Source organism: Patella vulgata, chromosome 5 (genome assembly GCF_932274485.2).
Source record: "Patella vulgata chromosome 5, xgPatVulg1.2, whole genome shotgun sequence".
NCBI lineage: Eukaryota > Metazoa > Mollusca > Gastropoda > Patellidae > Patella > Patella vulgata.
The window spans coordinates 6,965,071-6,990,148 of NC_065883.2; the positions used below are offsets into that span (position 1 = coordinate 6,965,071).

Here is a 25,078-nt window from a genome sequence, read left to right on the forward strand (position 1 = left end):
TGGTCTACGAATTGACATTGAGTACCCGACTTCACTAGTCCTGTTGTTATATTGCGTTTATGGAGTTTATTGTCATGTACAACCGGGCAATCGAAACCACCAGTTGACTCAATGACATACCTTATGATACAGCGCGCACGTGCTAACCATTCGGCCATCCAACCCTCCTGGAGTTAGACTGGGGTCATCGCCATAACACGACTCCAGCATGACACACATAGTCGCCCTCACCGCTCCCATCCACTAAGAGAGAGAGAGAGAGAGAGAGAGGGCGGGGGTGGGGGGCACAAAGTTGTCACGTACACGCTTGGAATCGAGACCAAACCACGTGACGAATTGATATACCTTATGGACACCAACCCTCGGATCACAAAATGACATAAAATCGATTAATTTTTCATTTTCCAATACTAAGGCGACACTACCTTCTCAGTCTATAAAATAGGTCGTTAATTATATAGGTATAATTTACAGCATTAGACCTCTCGGTCTCCCAACCCCCGGATAACAATGTAACGTAAAATCAGTTCAATTTATCACATGCGAATGTTAATGGAGTAATGTGAAACTTCCTTCTCAAACTATATAATAACTCGCTAATATTCCGTTCAATATTTATGATAAATTGACATTTCATTGATCTCAGCAACCTGGTCATATTTCGTTTCGTTTTTCATAGTTCAAAATTTCGTTTTACTTGTCTTTACTATACTAGTATCTGGAAAAGTTGTTATATAACCCGTGCTCCTATTGATGTGAGAGATTAGCCAATAAAAGGGTCAGTTACGGCGAGGTTTTGGCGTGAGTTGCATGGAACTGTGGGTAATCCACTAGAAACATCAACGCTGATTGGTTAATCAAATGGCTAACGGCATGAGGTCAAAAGCCGTTTGTATAACCTCTGACACGACCCCCCGCTACAACTGACAGGATCTTCATGTAGTAGAGGTCAACGAAAGTATATAAAAAAAACGAAACGAAATATAGATCTGTATTTTAATCAGATTGCAAGACGTCGCTATATATTATTGGTAGAGTAAAAGACTTTGTTTATATCCGTCTGAATCCAAACTGGGAACCCCCGGTTGTACGTGACAAGGAATAGGGTCGCCTGTCCAACCTCTTGGGTTTTCTCCGGGTCCTCCCGTTTCCTCTCGATGCTAAAGACCCCGGCGCGCAAACGCATTATTGAAATAAAATTAAAATCAGGTTAGTCTCTCTCCAAACTGGGAAATTATCTGCCGCTAATATTTTTATTTTGTCGTACATATTTAACGTGAATTAAGCCGTGAGAAATTTTATATTTTAGTGAAAATGCGAAAGACGCATCTAGCCTTTAAACAAACCAATAAAGCTATTGGGCTAGTTTTTGTCACGGGTTAAGCCTTCAGTAATCCTACCAGAGTTACTGACCTTTTCTCGAAAACCTTGTACACCAGCTATTTGGTAGTTTATTTGTGTATGAAATTCAGGTTTATTGGCCCATCCAGTTAACATTATCACAAAGCTGGCGTAATCATCAAACCATTTAGGTATCAAATCCACTAAATCATGGCAAAATATCCTCGTAGGATCAGCTGGGAGACCTCATGGTATACAGAGCAAGCATTAGGTATGAGATCCAATCGTGTACACATTGGCTGTAGAAAATCAAACAGGCCAAAGTTCTCCACTTAATGTTGTCCATATATTACCATAAAAATGACAATCACCATTTAGTCTCAAAATGACCAAAGTATTGTCTTCAATTGTTAAAAAGCACTGGTTTGACTCTTACCTCAGAAAGTGTCAAATGAATGAATAAATGAATGAATTAATGAAATGAAATTTAAAGTCTGCACCAACCGGGATATAATGAAGACGAACATACGTCACGCAGTGCTCTATGAGGGCAATATGCTCAGGTTTCAGCGTTGCGGTCTACGCCTATTTCAACAGTAAAGGGATCTTTTACGTACACGCAATTGTGTACAACGAGTCCCCCGTCGAAACCACTCGGGCACCAAACACTTGAATGCGCATTTCAAAATGGTTGCTATGTGTCCTTTAAAGTTTATTGTCTACAAGTCATGTACAATGATAATAAATTGCTTTTAAATCGATCTAGTTCAAAATACCTACCTATACGCCCACTTATCGCATTATTAATTATTATAACTTGGGAATAAATCAAACTGTTCTAGAAATGTTCCAAGAATTAAAAATATTCATGAAATTTCCTTAATTTATCAAACTGACAAGGGTATTGTGTATATAAGACTGACCCAGGATCATTGGTCATCAGTCGATCGACAGGCTGCTACTGATTCTACAAGAACCATGAAAGTCTTCATTATCACAGTACTTGCTCTGGTGGCTTCCGGTAACTATCTTTTCTTTTATTTTATTAATGGATCGCTCGTAAGTAACTTTGATTTACTTTCTACAACTTGTCAGAAAATGTACATCTGTCTATTTATTTAAATTTGTCTGTTCGAAGTTGCACCGAGTTTGCAAGTTGGGGGTTAGGGACAGATCGAGTCGCGGAAAGACATAGGCATGGTACCATTACTACTTCCGGCTCGGGGCACTATCCGTGCAACGCAAGGAAATAAGCTATATATGTTATTCAAAAGCTATATTCCAAAGCATCAGCATAGCTGTAAAGCTGCACTACTTTTTTGCATGGTAAACGTAAAAAGGTATGCCGACACAAATTGATTTCAACACTGGTTTAATTACATTTTAACATTGTTAAAGTACTTTTCGCTCATCTGGGAGATTTTTAAAACAATGTCGTTGTATAGCGATGGATAAAATACAACAATTTATACATATTTACATAGTAGTCTGGTTTACAAAGTAATTAAAACATGATCGCCATTGATCGTTCATTTAGTTCTTTATAGTACGGGATCTCGGTGAGTAAGACATTGGCCCACTAACCAAGGTGTCGCGAGTTCGATCCCGGTGATGGTCTAGAAGGTTCATTGTGATTTTCCGTTATGGTTTTCCTTTGTCGCTTGAGTAGGACCCGAGGTCTCATGTGTACCTCCCACTGTTAAAGACCCCTAAGCGCAAGCGAATCATTGAAATAAAATTGAACCATATGTTAATCCCGAAATGACCTAGTTTGTGTACAGTGGCCGTTACCCCCCCCCCTCGGTCAGTTTGATATGGCGGCAACAGCATAGACAACACGTAAAACAAAATTATCAGACATACACAAACTTGACGTATATACAAAATATAACATAATTTTAGTTTTGTTTAAAAAAGAATATAATACAATAATATCCCATGGACTGGGTATTACAACTGGGATGACCGTTCGGCAATTGGAGAATTCAAGCTTTTTCCTGATCTCCAGATTCATTATTAACGTCATGGTTTGGTTGGAGTCCTATCTGCTCAATCAAATATTTTTTCTGATTATTTGAAGGATGTGTTGAATCTTTTTGTTTATCTTTGTTTATTTAGCCGAAGCAGTTAATCACTGTCCGATGTGTAACAAATGGACACCGTTTTTCAACCGAGACACGCCAACGGGTATTGGAGATTTTGAGCTCCTGGTTCTTCACCGACAAGAAAATCCTGGACAGATCTGTGTTTCACCGGAGGTTGTGCATGCTGAACGTCTCACGGGACTTTTTGGGGACGATGTATCGATTGCTGCTGATTATGGTTTGTCATGTTTCAATTTCTTGCAACCTGATGGACAGTGTGAAGACTATAAAGTACGATACTGCTGCAGTTATCGTGAGTACAGATTTAATAGTTCCCCAATAACCACCTCTTACATTATGTAAGATTTAGACACAGAGCTGGTCGTTCTGGCTATAATAGTTTAAAAATAGATAATGCAAAATGAATATATTCAAAATTTCATTCAAATTACTTCATTCTGAGCGAAGTAATCATTGTTTGTAGTTTAGGCAAAGTGTGCTTGTCGTGTGAATAAATGTCGAATTAATCATTCATAAAAAAATTGAAGCCACAATTAAAGAACTACAATAGACAGATGTGGCTCTTACATAATGCATGTTTAACGATTTCAAACTATAACCAGTCTTTCATGATAGGGTTTTCTTTTGTTTTTGGTTTGGTTTTTTTTTGTGTTTTTTTTTTCGGCGTGGTTCACTCTTGTGACTGATGCTGGACGTGTACACATTGGTGAGCAAGTAAACGAACCCTTGGCTGTTGCTATTCGATAAAGGGGACAATTTCACTCATAGCACACTGTATGGTGTATGTCCGTATTTATTAGGTCAGTCAGAGAAGAACAGTAGGACGTTGAACACCATTTCAATTATTTGTTGTTTTTTTTTCTGTTTTTTTGTTTAGTCTACCCATCCTGTCCCACTGGATATCAATGGACCAGTTATTATAATAGTGACACACCTGGTGCAACTGGTGATTACGAGACGTTGTCGGCAATCAACAACAATTACCCCAATGCCAATGTATGTACAGATCCAGTAGCTATTGACGTCCGTGTTACAAGTACCGGTCTCGACTACTCCACAGCCGGCGAGGTTGTATGTCTGGTTCCAGAACTTGGCTTTTCGTGTGTAAATTCACAGCAACCCGATGGACAATGTCAGGATTACAAAATCCGTTTCTGCTGTCCCAATTAATTATTAAACGAACAGAATCATGCATTGATTAAGTTTGAGAAATAAAGCCAGTTAGCTATTAGATTTGTGTGTATTTAAAGAGCAGTGTCTCCAACCCAGTCCCAAACTATTAGATCGATATCATTCAGCAAACCACTACTCCTGTTACGTCACCGAGTATCATCTAACGTAATAATTACTGACGTACTATAAAAACCAAAAACTTAACATGCCGTCATCGCAGCCAGTTTCACAATTGTCGGAAGAATAAACATGCCAATTTGCATGTTGATCGTAGCGGAATTGAGGACCCTCACGTGACAACAAGATTATCAAGTTAAAGGTCATAGGCGATCAGCTTTGGGGTGGGGTTGGGGGATGTGTTGGGTGGCGGCAGAAATGGTCAACGGTTAGGTATAAATATTAAGGCCAACTGCAGGATTCGTCAAAGGTCACTATATGTAAACAGGGCTAGCGCTAACCCTAACCTTACCCCTAACCCTTGACCTAGCCCTAATCCACAATCTCGTCACCAATTAGGTGCCCTAACCCTATTAACATCTGGCGAACTTGACAAAATATGCAGTTGGCCTTAATATTTAGACATAACCAGCTGTCAACGCGTTTTCATGCTATTCCGGCCCAATTTCAGATTTTGCCGGAGAGGGGTAAGAAATAAAATGGTCGAAAGATTGGGAGGGCATGAGGGTGATATCTCCAAAGGAAATGTATGAGATTAAGATGGCTCCAAACGTCTTTTCCTGCTATTTCAACTCGTTAATACAGAAACCTGAAATGGTCCAATATAGCACATGTGAACTCTAATCAACCAGTCAATCGATCCGCGGCATTCACGTAACATTCGACATTTCACTGACGAAACAAATGTTGATGCCCGAAAAACGTGTCACGCTTAGAGCTGAGTGGATATTTCTTTGATTTTAAATGTTTTAACCGTCAGTCATTGTAAAGAAATTTCGTTTCCAGAAACATTTACGAACCAGATGGCCGAAAACTGTCGCACAAAGCAGCGAGGCTTCGGACCAATAAGTCATAGGATTTCGGGCATTTTATTTTGCCTACTATAAGGTTAAAATAGTATATTTTTTATTTCTTTTTTCACTTTACCAGTCTGCCCGAAAAATAAGCTGCATAGTCATGATTTGGATTCAAAAGGATAAGAGAGTTCAGAGGTTGGTTACGTTGAAATGTAGGACAGATAGTTCCATGTTTACCATTATGCTACTTCCGGTTTGCGTATTCAAGTTTTCCATGGTGAACCCCATGGTCTGGAGCAGAAACGAGGGACGTTACACTCCATTTCATTTTAATTCGTACGCTGCCATATCTAGATGTTAATTTAGGCGTTTTGTTTGGCAGGCTTTGAGATAGTTGTACCTTGCCACCATACAACACTGTATACCCGTCTTAATTAGCCTAGTCTTGGCAGGACGTTAAACCCCATTTCATTCCCAAAATATGGATTTGCCTCCCTTTATACACCTTTCGCGTAGTAATGTCGCGATATGCCCAGACAGCGACGTTTCGTTGAATTTCCGTTGTCAAGGGATGTTTTACGTGCATACCAGCGTGTACATGGGACCTTGTTTGTTGTTGTTTTTTTGTCCCTCCGTTCTGCATCACTGATGAAGAGAAATCCGAGTAACTTTCTCAGCCAACACTGGTATTGAACCCGAGGCACCCAGCGGCTTACTCATAAATTGTGTTGTGCTTTTCACTGAATAAAACTACGTCATAGTTTTTGTAATTTAATGTTTTGAAACTTTAGGCGGGGTGCTGACGAAATAAAATAAAACCAAGTACGAACAATCCAAACCATTAGACAAAATTCGAAGTCCTAAAAAAACGGTATAGGCAAAATAGTGTAATAAGGCAAAATAGTGTAATCAGCATATGGACTGTTCACCGTGTACAAAATACACGACAAACAGTGGTAACAGGTGTCCGGAAGAGTAAGCTTACCCTGCCTGGCGCCACACCCGCGAAATCTCGGTAAAATATCGTGATTGGCCAATGGACTATCGGTATGCAAAATGCACGTGATGAACAGTGTTAACGGTGTAGTAGACAGACATTATCAATTAAATAAATCTAGAATAATAGCCGAGAGAGACATGTTATATTAACCAATCAAGTCAATATGACGCCCGTAAAACTTTTAAAAGGTTTTAATAAGTTTAGTTCGCAAGTATCACTGTAGTTGAAGCTTAGATGACAAATGCCTCGATCTACTTAAAAAATCAGAATAAAATGAACAAGCTCTCGCGTAACGAATTAGTTGAGACACAAACACTCCATAAGCTGGTGATATTGGAATGTTACTTTCTCCAGCCGCTATCTTAAATAAAACAAAATGATCCTTATGGTACTGCACTGTACTCTGAGAAAGTGCAGCGGGTAATGATAATATATTGTAACATACATTGTACGAGTCCATGCAATATTGTCGTCAGGGATTACAGTAGCTTACGATCACACTGCTTAGGATTTTGTAATCAACTGGTATCAACCTGTGTTAATAACAAGTAATCTGGTCATTTTCCCGGTGGTATAATTTTATTTCTGGATCCTCAAAATGGTTGCTTTAAACAACAAGATATTGATCTTAGCTGCTCCAAAAGTTGAGGTATTGGTAGGTATAAGTATATCGATTCGGGTTTTTTCTAACTTGATAATAAAGGCAATCTGACCCCTTTTCTAGATTGTATAATTGTATTTCGATCCTGGTCAGAAGTGAAGCTATTGGTTTATATAGTTTAACAAAATATGAACGGTTTCTTTTTTCTATGCCCGTCTTCAGTAGCCGAGTTCGGAGCAGAACAGTGGGACGTTAAACACCATTTCATTTCATTCCCCATCAATATGCTACGAGGGCAATTTCAACCGGGCAGTGGCGGTACGGCCGACTTCTATAAAGAATACCACTTTCCAGGGGTTCTTATACTTAAACACAGGACCTCAACTGTAATTGAGAACAGTCATATTGAAATAGCACAACGGGTATGCATAATAATACTTTTAAAGATAGGTGTTTTCAAATTCAGGACTGGGTGGCCGTCGTCATTAGCCCAGTCGCTGGAGAACAGTGGGATATTAAACCCCATTTCATTTCAGGACTGCGTGGTGTCAGCAGTGCTCAATTAATACACACACATCTCATTGCTAGCTAGCATTTATTTCGCCATGTTAATAAACTCATGATTTTGTTCGTTTAAGTTGGACAGCAGAATCTAATTTTGTAATCTTCACATTGTACATCATCTTGATCTACATTTTGACAAGTAAAGCCTCTTGATGGACACAAACATACAGACTCGCCAGTTGATCTGTAGTCGTAACCGGTACTTGAAACGCGGACATCAATGGCTCGTGGGGACCGACATACACCGGGGTGGTGCTTCCTGATAAGGGACAATGTCTCGTGATCACCAGTTCCAGTAGCATTGTCACTATCGTAGAAGGCGGTCCAAGCAAATCCAATAGGACAGACTGGGGTGCCTAGACGAAAAAAAAGCAAATTTAAAAGTCGGATCTTTTTAGATCAAATATTACTGTAGCCTGGCTGGGTTTTTGTATATAGGGAAACTGGATCAAACAAAATTAAACATAACTGCCTTCAGTACTGGTGTGGTTATAGCTATAGTTGTCACGATCGCAGAAGGCGGTCCACAAAATCCAACAAGACAGGCTGGGGAGCCTAGACGAAAGAAACATCCAACATAAAAGGAGGGACGCTGCTCTATTCTTGTACCTTGGCATTTGTACCTTATCTAAGGAAACGGAATCGATTAGTTCTCTTAATCGTTCAACCGTCTAAAATCTATATAATACGAGCCTCTTATTTGGTCCCTCTCACACGTTTCCAAATTCATGCTTTTAATCGTGAGGTGGTTATAGATTGAATTAGATAGAAACAGATAGTTTCAACTTACTTTGCCTACAGCAGAATCGAACAGCGTAATCTTGACACTGGCCATCATCTTGTAAGAAATTAGAACAGGAGAAACCATAACCAGGACCAATTGATATCACTTCTCCACCAATACCCGAAGTACTCCGAGCTTCGACAGCTTCCGGTTCCTGACAGATTTCGCCCGGATTGTCATAACGATGACCAGAAAGAAGCTCTAAATCTCCGAGACCCGTCTGATTGTCCCGGTTGTAAAATCGGGTCCATTGGTTACACTGCGGACAGTACTGAGCTTTGGCTGAATAAATATAGAAATTAATATAGTCCTAGAGAGAGAGGGAGGGCTTAACTTCCATTCAACACAAACTAGGTCATTTCGGAACAAACATATGGTTCAGTTCTATTTCAATGTTGCGCTTGCACGTAGGGTATTTCGCCTGTGGATGATATTGAACAATCGGTTTAATTGGAAATTGTATCCCTGTTCAGACCATACCGGACATTGTCATTTAATCAGAACCAAGCTCAGTAAAAATCGTAATTTGCCCGTTCAGGATGTTTTTGGTACTGACTATCACCATATATATCTACCTACCATGGTTTAAATCCAACGAGCAGTAACTGGGACCATGAAACGCTTAAAAACACGAAGGTTGAAACACAAACCCGACTTGCAGAAATCTAAATGGTTGTACGTGACAATGAGTAGGTCGCCTTTCAAACCACGTGGATTTTCTCCTGGGTCTCTGATTTGCTCCCACTGCTAACGACCCCTTGGCGAAAGCGAATTATTAAAGTAAAATTGAACCATACGTTGGTCCCTAAATGTCCTAGTTTGTGTCGAGTGGTCGTTAAACCCCATTTTTACCTCACACACAAATCTAAATACACTCCATGTGAGTAACATGTTTACCACTGACTTAAGACTAAAAGTTGGAAAGGCAAACCTTTTAATTATATACTGCCGGGTTTCCTGCATTACACGTGCAGACCCCTAAGTAGCAGTACAACGAAACCAGGCTTATGCCATGCCTCAACTCGAGCTGCCTTTATGCCTCACATTTCAGAAAAACGATATTCACAATTTTAAATAGATGTACTTCTTCTGACAAGTTGTGAAACGTGAATCACAGTTACTTAAAGCCACCAGAGCAAGGACAACGACAATGGAACTTCTGTGGTTCTTTTAAAATCAGTAGCAGTCTGCAGACTAAGCGGATTGGCGATAACAAGCGATCTATTAATGAATTAAAATAATGAATCACAGTCACCTAAAGCCACCAGAGCAAGGACAACGACAATAAATATTTCTGTTATTCTTTTAAAATCAGTAGCAGCTTGCAGACTAAGCGGATTGGTGATAATAAGCGATCTATTAATGAAATAAAATAAAAGATAGTTACCTAAAGCCACCAGAGCTAGTACTGCGATAATGAAGACTTTCATGGTTTTTGTAGAATCAGTAGCAATCTGTCGATCGACTGACGACCAAAGATCCTGGACAGTCTTATATACTTATTTCTAGTGTGATTTGAAAAATGATGTAATATATCTTCATTCTTAATGCTCTTAAACAATTTTGATTAATGAATGGTTTGGCGTGTCATGCACATCCATGCACGATTATTACATGCAAGTGCAGAGTTTTATAGACGCAATACCCTTGTCACTTTGATAAATTAAGAAGGAAATTTCATGAACATTTTTAATTTTTCAGAATTCCCCGAACACCTTCATTTGTTTTGAGTAAATTCTTAAGTCTGAAAATGTTTTGTGAAACCGGGGCCAGATCTAAAGGCACATATTAATGCAATACGAATCTAAATAATATGATTTGCATTAATTTATTTTATTTTAATTTATTATTCTTATCAATTATGTGTGTTAAAATACGTGAACTGTCCAAATTGAAGGACAGGCGCCTGTGCTTGCTTAGTCCATTCTACACGGGGTTTTAAAATTATTTTGTCGTTTGTGTATCAGCCATTTTTTTATAACTTCCGCATTGTCTTGTCGTATATGTTTGTCTTTGTAAATTTCAAATGGAGCTCGAAAATGTAGAATACACGAGGTCGTGTACTAAATTTAAAATGTTCATTGTGTCTTCAATATTGGATATTATTATCACATATTTTCACAGTAGATTGAAATCTAATTAGGTAGAGGTCTAGTCCCTTTAATATCAACAGTTAGAGGTTTAGTCCCTTTAATATCGTGCGAAAGTTACGTACATGCAGTCTGTCAGGGTATGAAGTCAAAGGAAACATGTGTTCGCTGTCAGTTTGGTCCAATTAAATACCAAATCTACCCTTTAACCGCTTGTGAAGCCACGTATGTCCGTCTTCCGTATACCAACAGGAGCAGAAGAGTAGGACGTTAAACCCCATTACATGTTAACTGCAGGAGACGTGGTTACTCATTCGGACAATCCCAGTAAGTTTAAAAAGAAAGATTTTCATTTACGTGGCCTAGGAAGTTCCTCGGTGCAGGACGGGTGGAGTGAGGGTGGGAGTGAAGGGGGGGGGGGGTGAACAGCGTGAACGACTCATTTGAATTCGTAATAAAAGTAGGTGCACGATCATACGACGTTAAAGCCCGTTCCATGTCGTCATTATTTAGTTTGAGAAGGAAATATCAGATTTGACTGTGGATATAACAAATGAATCGTATATTGAGAACTTGTTACAGATCAATACGCTTTCTTTGGTGGCTGATCTACTTGCTGGCTCACTAACCTGGTGTCCTCTTGTCAGTTGTGTAGGACCGAGGACCTGGCAAAGAACAGTGTCTAATGGTTCGGATGGGATGTACATCCGCAGTCCTGTCTATCCGTGACAGTTGGAACTCGATTGCCTTCCGGGCAATATTGTCCTCGTTGTACAGTGTCTTGCAGATGTTAGTGTTCATTATCCCCGTTGGTCCAGAATAGTAACAGAAACTTTTACTCTTCGAATTCGGAATAAGAGTAGGCCGTGGTGCCGCTGTGCAGACAAACTTTCCCATCCACATTGCGTATACCTGGCTTCATTTAACCCTGTCGTTGCATTTCTTTTTTGAGGGTATAGATTGGGGTCATCGCGGTATGCCATAACACGACTCCAGCATGACACACTTTCGCCAATTTACCCCTCACCCTCCCATCACCCGTCAATTGGATCTTGTTATTTTCGAAATCAGAGGTCACAGGAGCGCTCTGGCTTACTCATTTGCGAATTCCGAACCACTCAGACATTCTCCATATATAAGGTTTTCATTGAGTCAATGGCGTGGTTTCGATTCCCCGCTTGTCCGTGGCAAGAAGTAGGGTCGCCTTTCTAACCCCGTGGGTTTTCGCCGTGTCCTCCGGTTTCCTCCCACTGCAAAAGACCCCTACGCGCAAGCTAATTTGTGAAATAAAATTGAACCATATGTAAGTCACGAAATGACCTAGTTTGTGTGTGAGTCTCTCTCTCTCTCTATCTCTCTCTCTCATACGCCATGCAGTAGTGTATGGGATGGGGAAAATTTAAAGGCTCGATATCACTCTTGGTGAAAGCGGACGTGCGAACTAACGAATGAAAGCGCTATTGGAATCCTTTGCAAACTACATTACTAAGAAAGTTTAATCTCTTATCAGTAATAAAATTCTGTAAATTCCGTTCAATATTTATGATAAATTGACATTTCATCGATCTATGTAACAAGACGCCGCCATCTTTTATAGCTAAAGAAAGGAACCCGATTGAATTCAAATCGGAAGATTATCTAGCGCTGATATTTTGATTTTGTCGTCTTAATTAAAGATTAATGAATCAATCTGAGTACATGTTTAGAGTGAATTAAGCCTTGAGAAATTTGATGTTTTAGTGAAAATGCAAATGACGCATTTAGCCTTTAAAGTTTAAACAAACCAATAAAGTTATTGAACTAGTTTCGGTCATAATAGCAAGATGGCAGTCGTACGTATCATTGCCAATAACCTTGGTCTACGAATTGACATTGAGTACCCGACTTCACTAGTCCTGTTGTTATATTGCTTTTATGGAGTTTATTGTCATGTACAACCGGGCAATCGAAACCACCAGTTGACTCAATGACAGACCTTATGATACAGCGCGCACGTGCTAACCATTCGGCCATCCAACCCTCCTGGAGTTAGACTGGGGTCATCGCCATAACACGACTCCAGCATGACACACATAGTCGCCCTCACCGCTCCCATCCACTAAGAGAGAGAGAGAGAGAGAGAGAGAGGGCGGGGTGGGGGGCACAAAGTTGTCACGTACACGCTTGGAATCGAGACCAAACCACGTGACGAATTGATATACCTTATGGACACCAACCCTCGGATCACAAAATGACATTTAATCGATTAATTTTTCATTTTCCAATACTAAGGCGACACTACCTTCTCAGTCTATAAAATAGGTCGTTAATTATATAGGTATAATTTACAGCATTAGACCTCTCGGTCTCCCAACCCCCGGATAACAATGTAACGTAAAATCAGTTCAATTTATCACATGCGAATGTTAATGGAGTAATGTGACACTTCCTTCTCAAACTATATAATAACTCGCTAATATTCCGTTCAATATTTATGAATATTTATCAATATTTCATTGATCTCAGCAACCTGGTCATATTTCGTTTCGTTTTTCATAGTTCAAAATTTCGTTTTACTTGTCTTTACTATACTAGTATCTGGAAAAGTTGTTATATAACCCGTGCTCCTATTGATGTGAGAGATTAGCCAATAAAAGGGTCAGTTACGGCGAGGTTTTGGCGTGAGTTGCATGGAACTGTGGGTAATCCACTAGAAACATCAACGCTGATTGGTTAATCAAATGGCTAACGTCATGAGGTCAAAAGCCGTTTGTATAACCTCTGACACGACCCCCCGCTACAACTGACAGGATCTTCATGTAGTGGAGGTCAACGAAAGTATATAAAAAAAAACGAAACGAAATATAGATCTGTATTTTAATCAGATGGCAAGACGTCGCTATATATTATTGGTAGAGTAAAAGACTTTGTTTATATCCGTCTGAATCCAAACTGGGAACCCCCGGTTGTACGTGACAAGGAATAGGGTCGCCTGTCCAACCTCTTGGGTTTTCTCCGGGTCCTCCCGTTTCCTCTCGATGCTAAAGACCCCGGCGCGCAAACGCATTATTGAAATAAAATTAAAATCAGGTTAGTCTCTCTCCAAACTGGGAAATTATCTGCCGCTAATATTTTTATTTTGTCGTACAGATTTAACGTGAATTAAGCCGTGAGAAATTTTATATTTTAGTGAAAATGCGAAAGACGCATCTAGCCTTTAAACAAACCAATAAAGCTATTGGGCTAGTTTTTGTCACGGGTTAAGCCTTCAGTAATCCTACCAGAGTTACTGACCTTTTCTCGAAAACCTTGTACACCAGCTATTTGGTAGTTTATTTGTGTATGAAATTCAGGTTTATTGGCCCATCCAGTTAACATTATCACAAAGCTGGCGTAATCATCAAACCATTTAGGTATCAAATCCACTAAATCATGGCAAAATATCCTCGTAGGATCAGCTGGGAGACCTCATGGTATACAGAGCAAGCATTAGGTATGAGATCCAATCGTGTACACATTGGCTGTAGAAAATCAAACAGGCCAAAGTTCTCCACTTAATGTTGTCCATATATTACCATAAAAATGACAATCACCATTTAGTCTCAAAATGACCAAAGTATTGTCTTCAATTGTTAAAAAGCACTGGTTTGACTCTTACCTCAGAAAGTGTCAAATGAATGAATGAATGAATGAATTAATGAAATGAAATTTAAAGTCTGCACCAACCGGGCTATAATGAAGACGAACATACGTCACGCAGTGCTCTATGAGGGCAATATGCTCAGGTTTCAGCGTTGCGGTCTACGCCTATTTCAACAGTAAAGGGATCTTTTACGTACACGCAATTGTGTACAACGAGTCCCCCGTCAAAACCACTCGGGCACCAAACACTTGAAAGCGCATTTCAAAATGGTTGCTATGTGTCCTTTAAATTTTATTGTCTATAAGTCATGTACAATGATAATAAATTGCTTTTAAATCGATCTAGTTCAAAATACCTATCTATACGCCCACTTATCGCATTATTAATTATTATAACTTGGGAATAAATCAAACTGTTCTAGAAATGTTCCAAGAATTAAAAATATTCATGACATTTCCTTAATTTATCAAACTGACAAGGGTATTGTGTATATAAGACTGACCCAGGATCATTGGTCATCAGTCGATCGACAGACTGCTACTGATTCTACAAGAACCATGAAAGTCTTCATTATCACAGTACTTGCTCTGGTGGCTTCAGGTAACTATCTTTTATTTTATTTTATTAATGGATCGCTCGTAAGTAACTTTGATTTACTTTCTACAACTTGTCAGAAAATGTACATCTGTCTATTTATTTAAATTTGTCTGTTCGAAGTTGCACCGAGTTTGCAAGTTGGGGGTTAGGGACAGATCGAGTTACTACTTCCGGCTTGGGGCACTAACTAGCTGTAAAGCTGCACTACTTTTTTGCATGGTAAACGATAAAACGGTAAAAAGGTATGCCGACACAAATTGATTTCAACACTGGTTTAATTACATCTTAACATTGTTAAAGTACTTTTCGCTCATCTGGGAGATTTTTAAAACAATGTTGTTGTATAGCGATGGATAAAATACAACAATTTATACATATTTACATAGTAGTCTTGTTTACAAAGTAATTAAAACATGATCGCCATTGATCGTTCATTTAGTTCTTTATAGTACGGGATCTCGGTGAGTAAGCCCACTAACCAAGGCGTCGCGAGTTCGATCCCGGTGATGGTCTGGAAGGTTCATTGTGATTTTCCGTTATGGTTTTCCTTTGTCGCTTGAGTAGGACCCGAGGTCTCATGTGTACCTCCCACTGTTAAAGACCCCTAAGCGCAAGCGAATCATTGAAATAAAATTGAACCATATGTTAATCCCGAAATGACCTAGTTTGTGTACAGTGGCCGTTACCCCCCCCCCTCGGTCAGTTTGATATGGCGGCAACAGAATAGACAACACGTAAAACAAAATTATCAGACATACACAAACTTGACGTATATACAAAATATAACATAATTTTAGTTTTGTTTAAAAAAGAATATAATACAATAATATCCCATGGACTGGGTATTACAACTGGGATGACCGTTCGGCAATTGGAGAATTCAAGCTTTTTCCTGATCTCCAGATTCATTATTAACGTCATAGTTTGGTTGGAGTCCTATCTGCTCAATCAAATATTTTTTCTGATTATTTGAAGGATGTGTTGAATCTTTTTGTTTATATTTGTTTATTTAGCCGAAGCAGTTAATCACTGTCCGATGTGTAACAAATGGACACCGTTTTTCAACCGAGACAAGCCAACGGGTATTGGAGATTTTGAGCTCCTTGTTCTTCACCAACAAGAAAATCCTGGACAGATCTGTGCTGCACCGGAGGTTGTGCATGCTGAACGTCTAACGGGACTTTTTCGGGACGATGTATCGATTGCTGCTGATTATGGTTTGTCATGTTTCAATTTCTTGCAACCTGATGGACAGTGTGAAGATTATAAAGTACGATACTGCTGCAGTTATCGTGAGTACAGACTTAATAGTTCCCCAATAACCACCTCTTACATTATGTAAAATTTAGATACATAGCTGGTCGTTCTGGCTATAATAGTTTAAAGATACATTATGTAATAGTTCCTCAATAACCACCTCTTGCCATTTAAAGATACATTATGTAAGATTTAGATACAGGACTGGCCGTTCTTGCTATAATAGTTTAAAAATAGATAATGCAAAATGAATATATTCAAAATTTCATTCAAATTACTTCATTCTGAGCGAAGTAACCATTGTTTGTAGTTTAGGCAAAGTGTGCTTGTCGTGTGAATAAATGTCGAATTAATCATTCATAAAAAAATTGAAGCCACAATTAAAGAACTACAATAGACAGATGTGGCTCTTACATAATGCATGTTTAACGATTTCAAACTATAACCAGTCTTTCATGATAGGGTTTTCTTTTGTTTTTGGTTTGGTTTTTTTTTTCGGCGTGGTTCACTCTTGTGACTGATGCTGGACGTGTACACATTGGTGAGCAAGTAAACGAACCCTTGGCTGTTGCTATTCGATAAAGGGATAGGCCGTGGCACCGCTATCCGGGCATAATTTCACTCATAGCACACTGTATGGTATGTGTCCGTATTTATTAGGTCAGTCAGAGAAGAACAGTAGGACGTTGAACCCCATTTCAATTATTTGTTGTTTTTTTTCTGTTTTTTTGTTTAGTCTACCCATCCTGTCCCACTGGATATCAATGGACCAGTTATTATAATAGTGACACACCTGGTGCAACTGGTGATTACGAGACGTTGTCGGCAATCAACAACAATTACCCCAATGCCAATGTATGTACAGATCCAGTAGCTATTGACGTCCGTGTTACAAGTACCGGTCTCGACTACTCCACAGCCGGCGAGGTTGTATGTCTGGTTCCAGAACTTGGCTTTTCGTGTGTAAATTCACAGCAACCCGATGGACAATGTCAGGATTACAAAATCCGTTTCTGCTGTCCCAATTAATTATTAAGCGAACAGAATCATGCATTGATTAAGTTTGAGAAATAAAGCCAGTTAGCTATTAGATTTGTGTGTATTTAAAGAGCAGTGTCTCTAACCCAGTCCCAAACTATTAGATCGATATCATTCAGCAAACCACTACTCCTGTTACGTCACCGAGTATCATCTAACGTAATAATTACTGACGTACTATAAAAACCAAGAACTTAACATGCCGTCATCGCAGCCAGTTTCACAATTGTCGGAAGAATAAACATGCCAATTTGCATGTTGATCGTAGCGGAATTGAGGACCCTCTCCACCCCCTCACGTGACAACAAGATTATCAAGTTAAAGGTCATAGGCGATCAGCTTTGGGGTGGGGTTGGGGGATGTGTTGGGTGGCGGCAGAAATGGTCAACGGTTAGGTATAAATATTAAGGCCAACTGCAGGATTCGTCAAAGGTCACTAGATGTAAACAGGGCTAGCGCTAACCCTAACCTTACCCCTTGACCTAGCCCTAATCCACAATCTCGTCACCAATTAGGTGCCCTAACCCTATTAACATCTGGCGAACTTGACAAAATCTGCAGTTGGCCTTAATATTTAGACATAACCAGCTGTCAACGCGTTTTCATGCTATTCCGGCCCAATTTCAGATGTTGCCGGAGAGGGGTAAGAAGTGAAATGGTCGAAAGATTGGGATGGTATGAGGGTGATATCTCCAAAGGAAATGTATGAGATTAAGATGGCTCCAAACGTCTTTTCCTGCTATTTCAACTCGTTAATACAGAAACCTGAAATGGTCCAATATAGCACATGTGAACTCTAATCAACCAGTCAATCGATCCGCGGCATTCACGTAACATTCGACATTTCACTGACGAAACAAATGTTGATGCCCGAAAAACGTGTCACGCTTAGAGCTAAGTGGATATTTCTTTGATTTTAAATGTTTTAACCGTCAGTCATTGTAAAGAAATTTCGATTCCAGAAACATTTACGAACCAGATGGCCGAAAACTGTCGCACAAAGCAGCGAGGCTTCGGACCAATAAGTCATAGGATTTCGGGCATTTTATTTTGCCTACTATAAGGTTAAAATAGTATATTTTTTATTTCTTTTTTCACTTTACCAGTCTGCCCGAAAAATAAGCTGCATAGTCATGATTTGGATTCAAAAGGATAAGAGAGTTCAGAGGTTGGTTACGTTGAAATGTAGGACAGATAGTTCCATGTTTACCATTATGCTACTTCCGGTTTGCGTATTCAAGTTTTCCATGGTGAACCCCATGGTCTGGAGCAGAAACGAGGGACGTTACACTCCATTTCATTTTAATTCGTACGCTGCCATATCTAGATGTTAATTTAGGCGTTTTGTTTGGCAGGCTTTGAGATAGTTGTACCTTGCCACCATACAACACTGTGTACCCGTCTTAATTAGCCTAGTCTTGGCAGGACGTTAAACCCCATTTCATTTCATTCCCAAAATATGGATTTGCCTCCCTTGATACACCTTTCGCGTAGTAATGTCGCGATATGACCAGACAGCGACGTTTCGTTGAATTTCCGTTGTCAAGGGATGTTTTACGTGCATACCAGCGTGTACATGGGACCTTGTTTGTTGTTGTTTTTTTTGTACCTCCGTTCTGCATCACTGATGAAGAGAAATCCGAGTAACTTTCTCAGCCAACACTGGTATTGAACCCGAGGCACCCAGCGGCTTACTCACTGAGCCACCGTGACTCCTGGTCTAAATACAATAATTACCTAATGGTCTTTGGTCTATGTTATTTAAAAAATAATAAAAGAACATTTGTGGAAACACCGTGCTATATGTGTATAAACAAGTGATTGTTTTATATATAAATTGTGTTGTGCTTTTCACTGAATAAAACTACGTCATAGTTTGTGTAATTTAATGTTTTGAAACTTTAGGCGGGGTGCTGACGAAATAAAATAAAACCAAGTACGAACAATCCAAACCATTAGACAAAATTCGAAGTCCTAAAAAAACGGTATAGGCAAAATAGTGCAATAAGGCAAAATAGTGTAATCAGCATATGGACTGTTCACCGTGTACAAAATACACGACAAACAGTGGTAACAGGTGTCCGGAAGAGTAAGCTTACCCTGCCTGGCGCCACACCCGCCATAGCTGCATCCAAACTATTAGGCGAAATCTCGGTAAAATAGCGTGAGTGGCCAATGGACTATCGGTATGCAAAATGCACGTGATGAACAGTGTTAACGGTGTAGTAGACAGACATTATCAATTAAATAAATCTAGAATAATAGCCGAGAGAGACATGTTATATTAACCAATCAAGTCAATATGACGCCCGTAAAACTTTTAAAAGGTTTAAACAAGTTTAGTTCCCAAGTATCACTGTATTTGAAGCTTAGATGACAAATGCCTCAAATGAACAAGCTCTCGCGTAACGAATTAGTTGAGACACAAACACTCCATAAGCTGGTGATATTGGAATGTTACTTTCTCCAGCCGCTATCTTAAATAAAACAAAATGATCCTAAAATACTGTACTTTACTGTACTCTGAGAAAGTGCAGCGGGTAATAATAATATATTGTGACATACATTTTACGATTCCATGCATTATTGTCGTCAGGGATTACAGTAGCTTACGATCACACTGCTTAGGATTTTGTAATCAACTTGTATCAACCTGTGTTAATAACAAGTAATCTGGTCATTTTCCCGGTGGTATAATTTTATTTCTGGATCCTCAAAATGGTTGCTTTAAACAACAAGATATTGATCTTAGCGGCTCCAAAAGTTGAGGTATTGGTAGGTATAAGTATATCGATTCGGGTTTTTTCTAACTTGATAATAAAGGCAACCTGACCCCTTTCTAGATAGTATAATTGTATTTCGATCCTGGTCAGAAGTGAAGCTATTGGTTTATATAGTTTAACAAAATATGAACGGTTTCTTTTTTCTAGGTGTTATAATTGCATTCCCAGGCGCTTAGTGGTTTAGAAGCTGAATAATTGGTAGACATGGTTTTTCATTTCGGAAAATTTAAAGATAGTTGACCGCCATAATATATTTGGAGGAAATGTTGCCTTTTCTAGATGGTATAATCTATTCTGTGACCTGAACAATTGGTAGATTATCTACTTATATCCATATAGCAATTTGAATGATACACTAAATGAGAAATGAAATGAGTTCTGCTCCGACTCTGCTAATGGCATACCCCATATAGGGGATTACAGTGGCTAATTGGGTGAGACGCTGGCTCGCTAGCCTGGAGGTGGGGTGTTCGATCCCTGCATTGGCCAAGAAAGTTTATCCAGATTTTCCGTCGTGGTTCCCTTTGTCAGTGGTGCAGGGCGGAAAACCTGACAAGGACAACTGTCTAGTAGTTCGGGTGGGACGATAAACCGAGGTCGCGTGTACCCATTGGTGTGCACGTAAAAGATCCCTTGATATTTGGAATTCGATATAAGATTTGGCGGCAGTGCCGCTGTCCGGACAAAATTCCCCTCATAGCACACTGTATGGGGTATGCCCGTCTTCAGTAGCCGAGTTCGGAGCAGAACAGTGGGACGTTAAACACCATTTCATTTCATTCCCCATACAGTATGCTACGAGGGCAATGTCTACCGGGCAGCGGCGCTACGGCCGACTTCTCTATAGAATATCAAGTTCCAGGGGTTCTTTTACTTATACACAGGACCTCAACCATAATTGAGAACAGTCGTATTGAAATAGCACAACGGACAACGGGTATGCATAATAATACTTTTAAAGATAGGTATTTTCAAATTCAGGACACGGTGGCCGTCGTCATTAGCCCAGTCGCTGGAGAACAATGGGATGTTAAACCCCATTTCATTTCAGGACTGCGTGGTGTCAGCAGTGCTCAATTAATACACACAAATCTGATTGCTAGCTAGCATGTATTTCAGAATATTAATAAATCATGATTTTGTTCGTTTAAATTTGACAACAGAATCTAATTTTGTAATTTTCACATTGTGCATCATCTTGATCCACATTTTGACAAGTAAAGCCTTTTGATGGACACAAACACACAGACTCGCCAGTTGATCTGTAGTCGTAACCGGTACTTGAAACGCGGACATCAATGGCTCGTGGGGACCCACATACAACGGGGTGGTGATTCCTGATACGGGACAATGTCTCGTGATCACCAGATCCAGTAGTAGCAGTGTCATTGCAATCGTAGAAGTCGGTCCAAGCAAATCCAGTAGGACAGGCTGGGGTGCCTAGACGAAACAAAAAAGCAAATTTAAACGTCGGATCTTTTTAGCTGAAATATTACTGTAGCCTGGCTGGGTTTTTTATATCGTAAAAGGCGGTCCACAAAATCCAACAGGACAGGCTGGGGAGCCTAGGCGAAAGACACATCCAAAATAAAAGGCGGGACACTGCTATACTTATGTGGTATTTGTATCTTTATCTAAGGAAACGGAATCCATTAGTTCTCTTAATCGTTCACCCGTCTCCAACCTATACAAGACGAACCTCTTATTTTGTGGGGTGGTTATAGATTGAATTACATAGAAAAAGATAGTTTTAACTTACCTGCTTCACAACAGAATCGAACAGCGTAATCTTGACACTGGCCATCATCTTGTAAGAAATTAGAACGGGAGAAACCATAATCAGGACCAATTGATATCACTTCTCCACCAATACCTGAAGTACTCCGAGCTTCGACAACTTCCGGTTCTGCACAGATTTCGCCCGGATTGTCATGACGATGACTTGAAAGAAGCTCTAAATCTCCGAGACCCGTCTGATTGTCCCGGTTGTAAAATCGAGTCCATTGGTTACACTTCGGACAGTACTGAGCCTTGGCTGAATAAATATAGAAAATAATATGTTTCAGAGAGAGAGAGAGAGATTAATCTGTGGGAAATATAACGTAATATAAGAGTATAAACTGATTTACATTCATATTTTAAAACTTGTATCGTACTTTATTGAATGGCAGTCGTTCGCGCCTGGTTAGTCCTGTCTACATAGGAAGTGCGGTTTAACGTTTCACTTAAGCGCTGACGTTTAGTCACATTCATCAACGACTCGAACTGCCTTTATGCCCCACATTTCAGACAAACGACATTCACAAATTTGAATAGATGTACTCTTTCTGGCAAGTTGTGAAAAGTGAATCACAGTTACCTAAAGCCACCAGAGCAAGAACAAAGACAATGAAGATTTCTGTGATTCTTTTAAAATCAGTAGCAGCCTGCAGACTAAGCGGATTGGCGATAAATAAACGATCTATTAATGAAATAAAATAAAAGATAGTTACCTAAAGCCACCAGGGCAAGTACTGTGATAATGAAGACTTTCATGGCTCTTGTAGAATCAGAAGCAGTCTGTAGATCGACTGATGACCAAAGATCCTGGACAGTCTTATATACTTATTTCTAGTGTGATTTGAAAAATGATGTAATATATCTTCATTCTTAATGCTCTTAAACAATTTTGATTTATGGATGGTTTGATGTGTCATGCACATCCATGCGCAATTATTACACGCAAGTGCAGAGTTTTATAGACGCAATACCCTTGTCACTTTGATAAATTAAGGAAATTTTATGAACATTTTTTATTTTTCGATATTCCCCGAACAGCTTCATTTATTCTCAAGTTATAATAACTAAAGTGTCTATATAGTTTTATTATTTGGAACCGTAAAAAAAAACCACAAAAGTTCTAAGAATTTACTGTTTATGAGACATTTCTTTGATCCAGGAACACAATCTGGGGTTATATTTTAGTTAAGATATTGGGAAACTGGGGCCAGATTTAAAGTCACATACTCGTATTAATGTAATACGAGTCTATATAATATGATTTGTCTTATTTTATTGTTTTAATTTATTATTTTTATCAATTATGTTTGTTGAATTACGTGAACAGTCCAAACTGAACGACAGGCGCTTGTGCTTCCTAATATTTAGTCCATTCTACACGGGGTTTCAAAATTATTTTGTCGTTTGTGTATCAGCCATTTTTAATTATTTCCACATTGTCTTGTCGTATATGTTTGTCTTTGTAAATTACAAATCAATTCTCATTAGTAAGAGGTTTGGTCCCTTTTTATTTCAACAGGTAAAGTTTTACTCTTTTTAATATCAATAGTTAGAGGTTTACTCTTTTTAATATACACAGTTAGAGGTTTAGTCCCTTTAATATCAACAGTTAGAGGTTTAGTACCTTTAATATCAACTGTTAGAGGTTGAATACCTTTAATATCAACAGTTAGAGGTTTAGTCCCTTTAATATCAACAGTGGAGAACATGCAGTCTGTCAGGATATTTCAACCCTTCAAATTAATGGTTAAAGGAATAGTAGTCAAAGAAAATGGATGTTCGCGGTCAGGTTGATCTAATTCACGCCAACGTATTCCTTCGTGTGGCATCCACTGATTCACGGTGATCAATAGGTAGAGAGAGAGCTGGCTGGCTAACCAGGTGTTCTCAACGATGAGGGGGGTTGGATGCCCGAATGGTTACCACGTGCGCGCTGTGTCAAAAGGCCTGTCATTGAGTCAGCTGGCGTGGTTTCGAATCCCCGGTTGTACGTGACAAGGAGTAGGGTCGCCTGTCCAACCTCATGGGTTTTCTCCGGGTCCTCCGGTTTCCTCCCACCGCTAAAGACCCCTACGCGCATGCAAATTATTGAAATAAAATTAAAACCATATGTTAGTCCCGAAATGACCTAGTTTGTGTCGAGTGGACGTTAAACTTCATTTCTCTCTCTCTCTCAAGGATGACCTAGAGTCTAGAATGTTGACAAGGTTTTGTTATCAACGTGTTGCCGTGAATTTTGGAATTCATGTTAAGGGTTAATTATCCCAACTTTCATAACAAAATTTCATCATTCTGAACAACCCGAGCTGTGAAGGCCTTTTTGATTTTAAAAACTGAAACGTCATTATTTAGTTTGAGAAGGAAATATCAGACTTGACTGTGAATATAACAAATGAATCGTATATTGAGAACTTGTTACAGATCAATACGCTTTCTTTGGTGGTTGATCCACATGCTGGCTCACTTACCTGGTGTCCACTTGTCAGTTGTGTTGGACCGAGGGGTTGGCCAAGAACGATGTTTAAAGGTTCGGGTGGGATGTACAATCCGGTGTCCTGTTTATCCATCACAGTTGGAACTCGACTACTTTCCGCTCAATAGTTTTCTCGTAGCACACGGTCTTGCAAATGTTAGTGTTCCGAACCACCTAGACATACGCCATGCAGTAGGATATGGGGGAAATTTTGCTCGTACAGGAATATGACATTATTATAAATGATACCTGCATGTAACACATGTTTATTATTGACTGAGAGAGACAGAGGCGTAGCCGTGCAATATATATTGGGGGGGGGGGGGGGTCCGCAAATGAAATTATATAAAATGTTGACAATCTGTGACGCCGGATGTAGCGCGATAGGGAGAGTGTGGGAGGGTGACCCTCCCAGTGGGTGGGGGTGCACCCCCATAAAAAATGTTTTAAAGTTTCAGTCTTCTGTTTTGGCATATTTTACGGGGTTAAACTAAAACATCACACCAATACAATGTTTATCATGTTTAAGTCAGGAGGTGCCGTATTCATATTTATTTCATGACTTTTACATATTGAATGTTACGCTTGAGTTATGAACAACACGACAAAGAGAGTTTAGTAGGGTAATTTTTATGAGGAGGATCCAAATGAAACAAAACTTGATCACATAACTTTAGTTTATGAGGATGCATATTTGACAATCACCTTGTTAACTACAATACTATATACATTGACATTTAAAAGAAAGTTGTATAGATATTTAAAGTATTTTGTACATTTTGTGTATTATAAATGGATATCAAAAAGTAAACATAAGTGTTTGTGTTTTAATTTGTACATTGTTTTATACAGATAGAACCTGAACTAATCCTAATAATTGTTGTAAATAAATAGGAG

The 25,078-nt window shown here is 39.3% G+C and overlaps 4 long non-coding RNA genes across 4 annotated transcripts; 2 read left to right on the top strand and 2 right to left on the bottom strand.

The window, feature by feature from the left end:
- Positions 1-2,276: 2,276 nt before the first annotated feature.
- Positions 2,277-4,677, top strand: LOC130012837 (uncharacterized). The gene is made up of 3 exons (XR_008788078.1): positions 2,277-2,362; positions 3,460-3,738; positions 4,324-4,677. It is a non-coding gene; the product is annotated as an uncharacterized LOC130012837 (long non-coding RNA).
- Positions 4,678-7,802: 3,125 nt separating this feature from the next.
- On the bottom strand, positions 7,803-10,039 carry LOC130012840 (uncharacterized). Its single transcript, XR_008788083.1, has 3 exons — positions 9,930-10,039; positions 8,549-8,824; positions 7,803-8,114 (listed from the first exon to the last, which is right to left on the bottom strand). It is a non-coding gene; the product is annotated as an uncharacterized LOC130012840 (long non-coding RNA).
- A 4,726-nt stretch (positions 10,040-14,765) lies between these two features.
- LOC130012842 (uncharacterized) lies at positions 14,766-17,198 on the top strand. Its single transcript, XR_008788086.1, has 3 exons — positions 14,766-14,854; positions 15,865-16,143; positions 16,845-17,198. It is a non-coding gene; the product is annotated as an uncharacterized LOC130012842 (long non-coding RNA).
- Positions 17,199-21,020: 3,822 nt separating this feature from the next.
- Positions 21,021-22,495, bottom strand: LOC130012844 (uncharacterized). The gene is made up of 3 exons (XR_008788088.1): positions 22,422-22,495; positions 21,689-21,964; positions 21,021-21,369 (listed from the first exon to the last, which is right to left on the bottom strand). It is a non-coding gene; the product is annotated as an uncharacterized LOC130012844 (long non-coding RNA).
- Between the last annotated feature and the right edge of the window lie 2,583 nt (positions 22,496-25,078).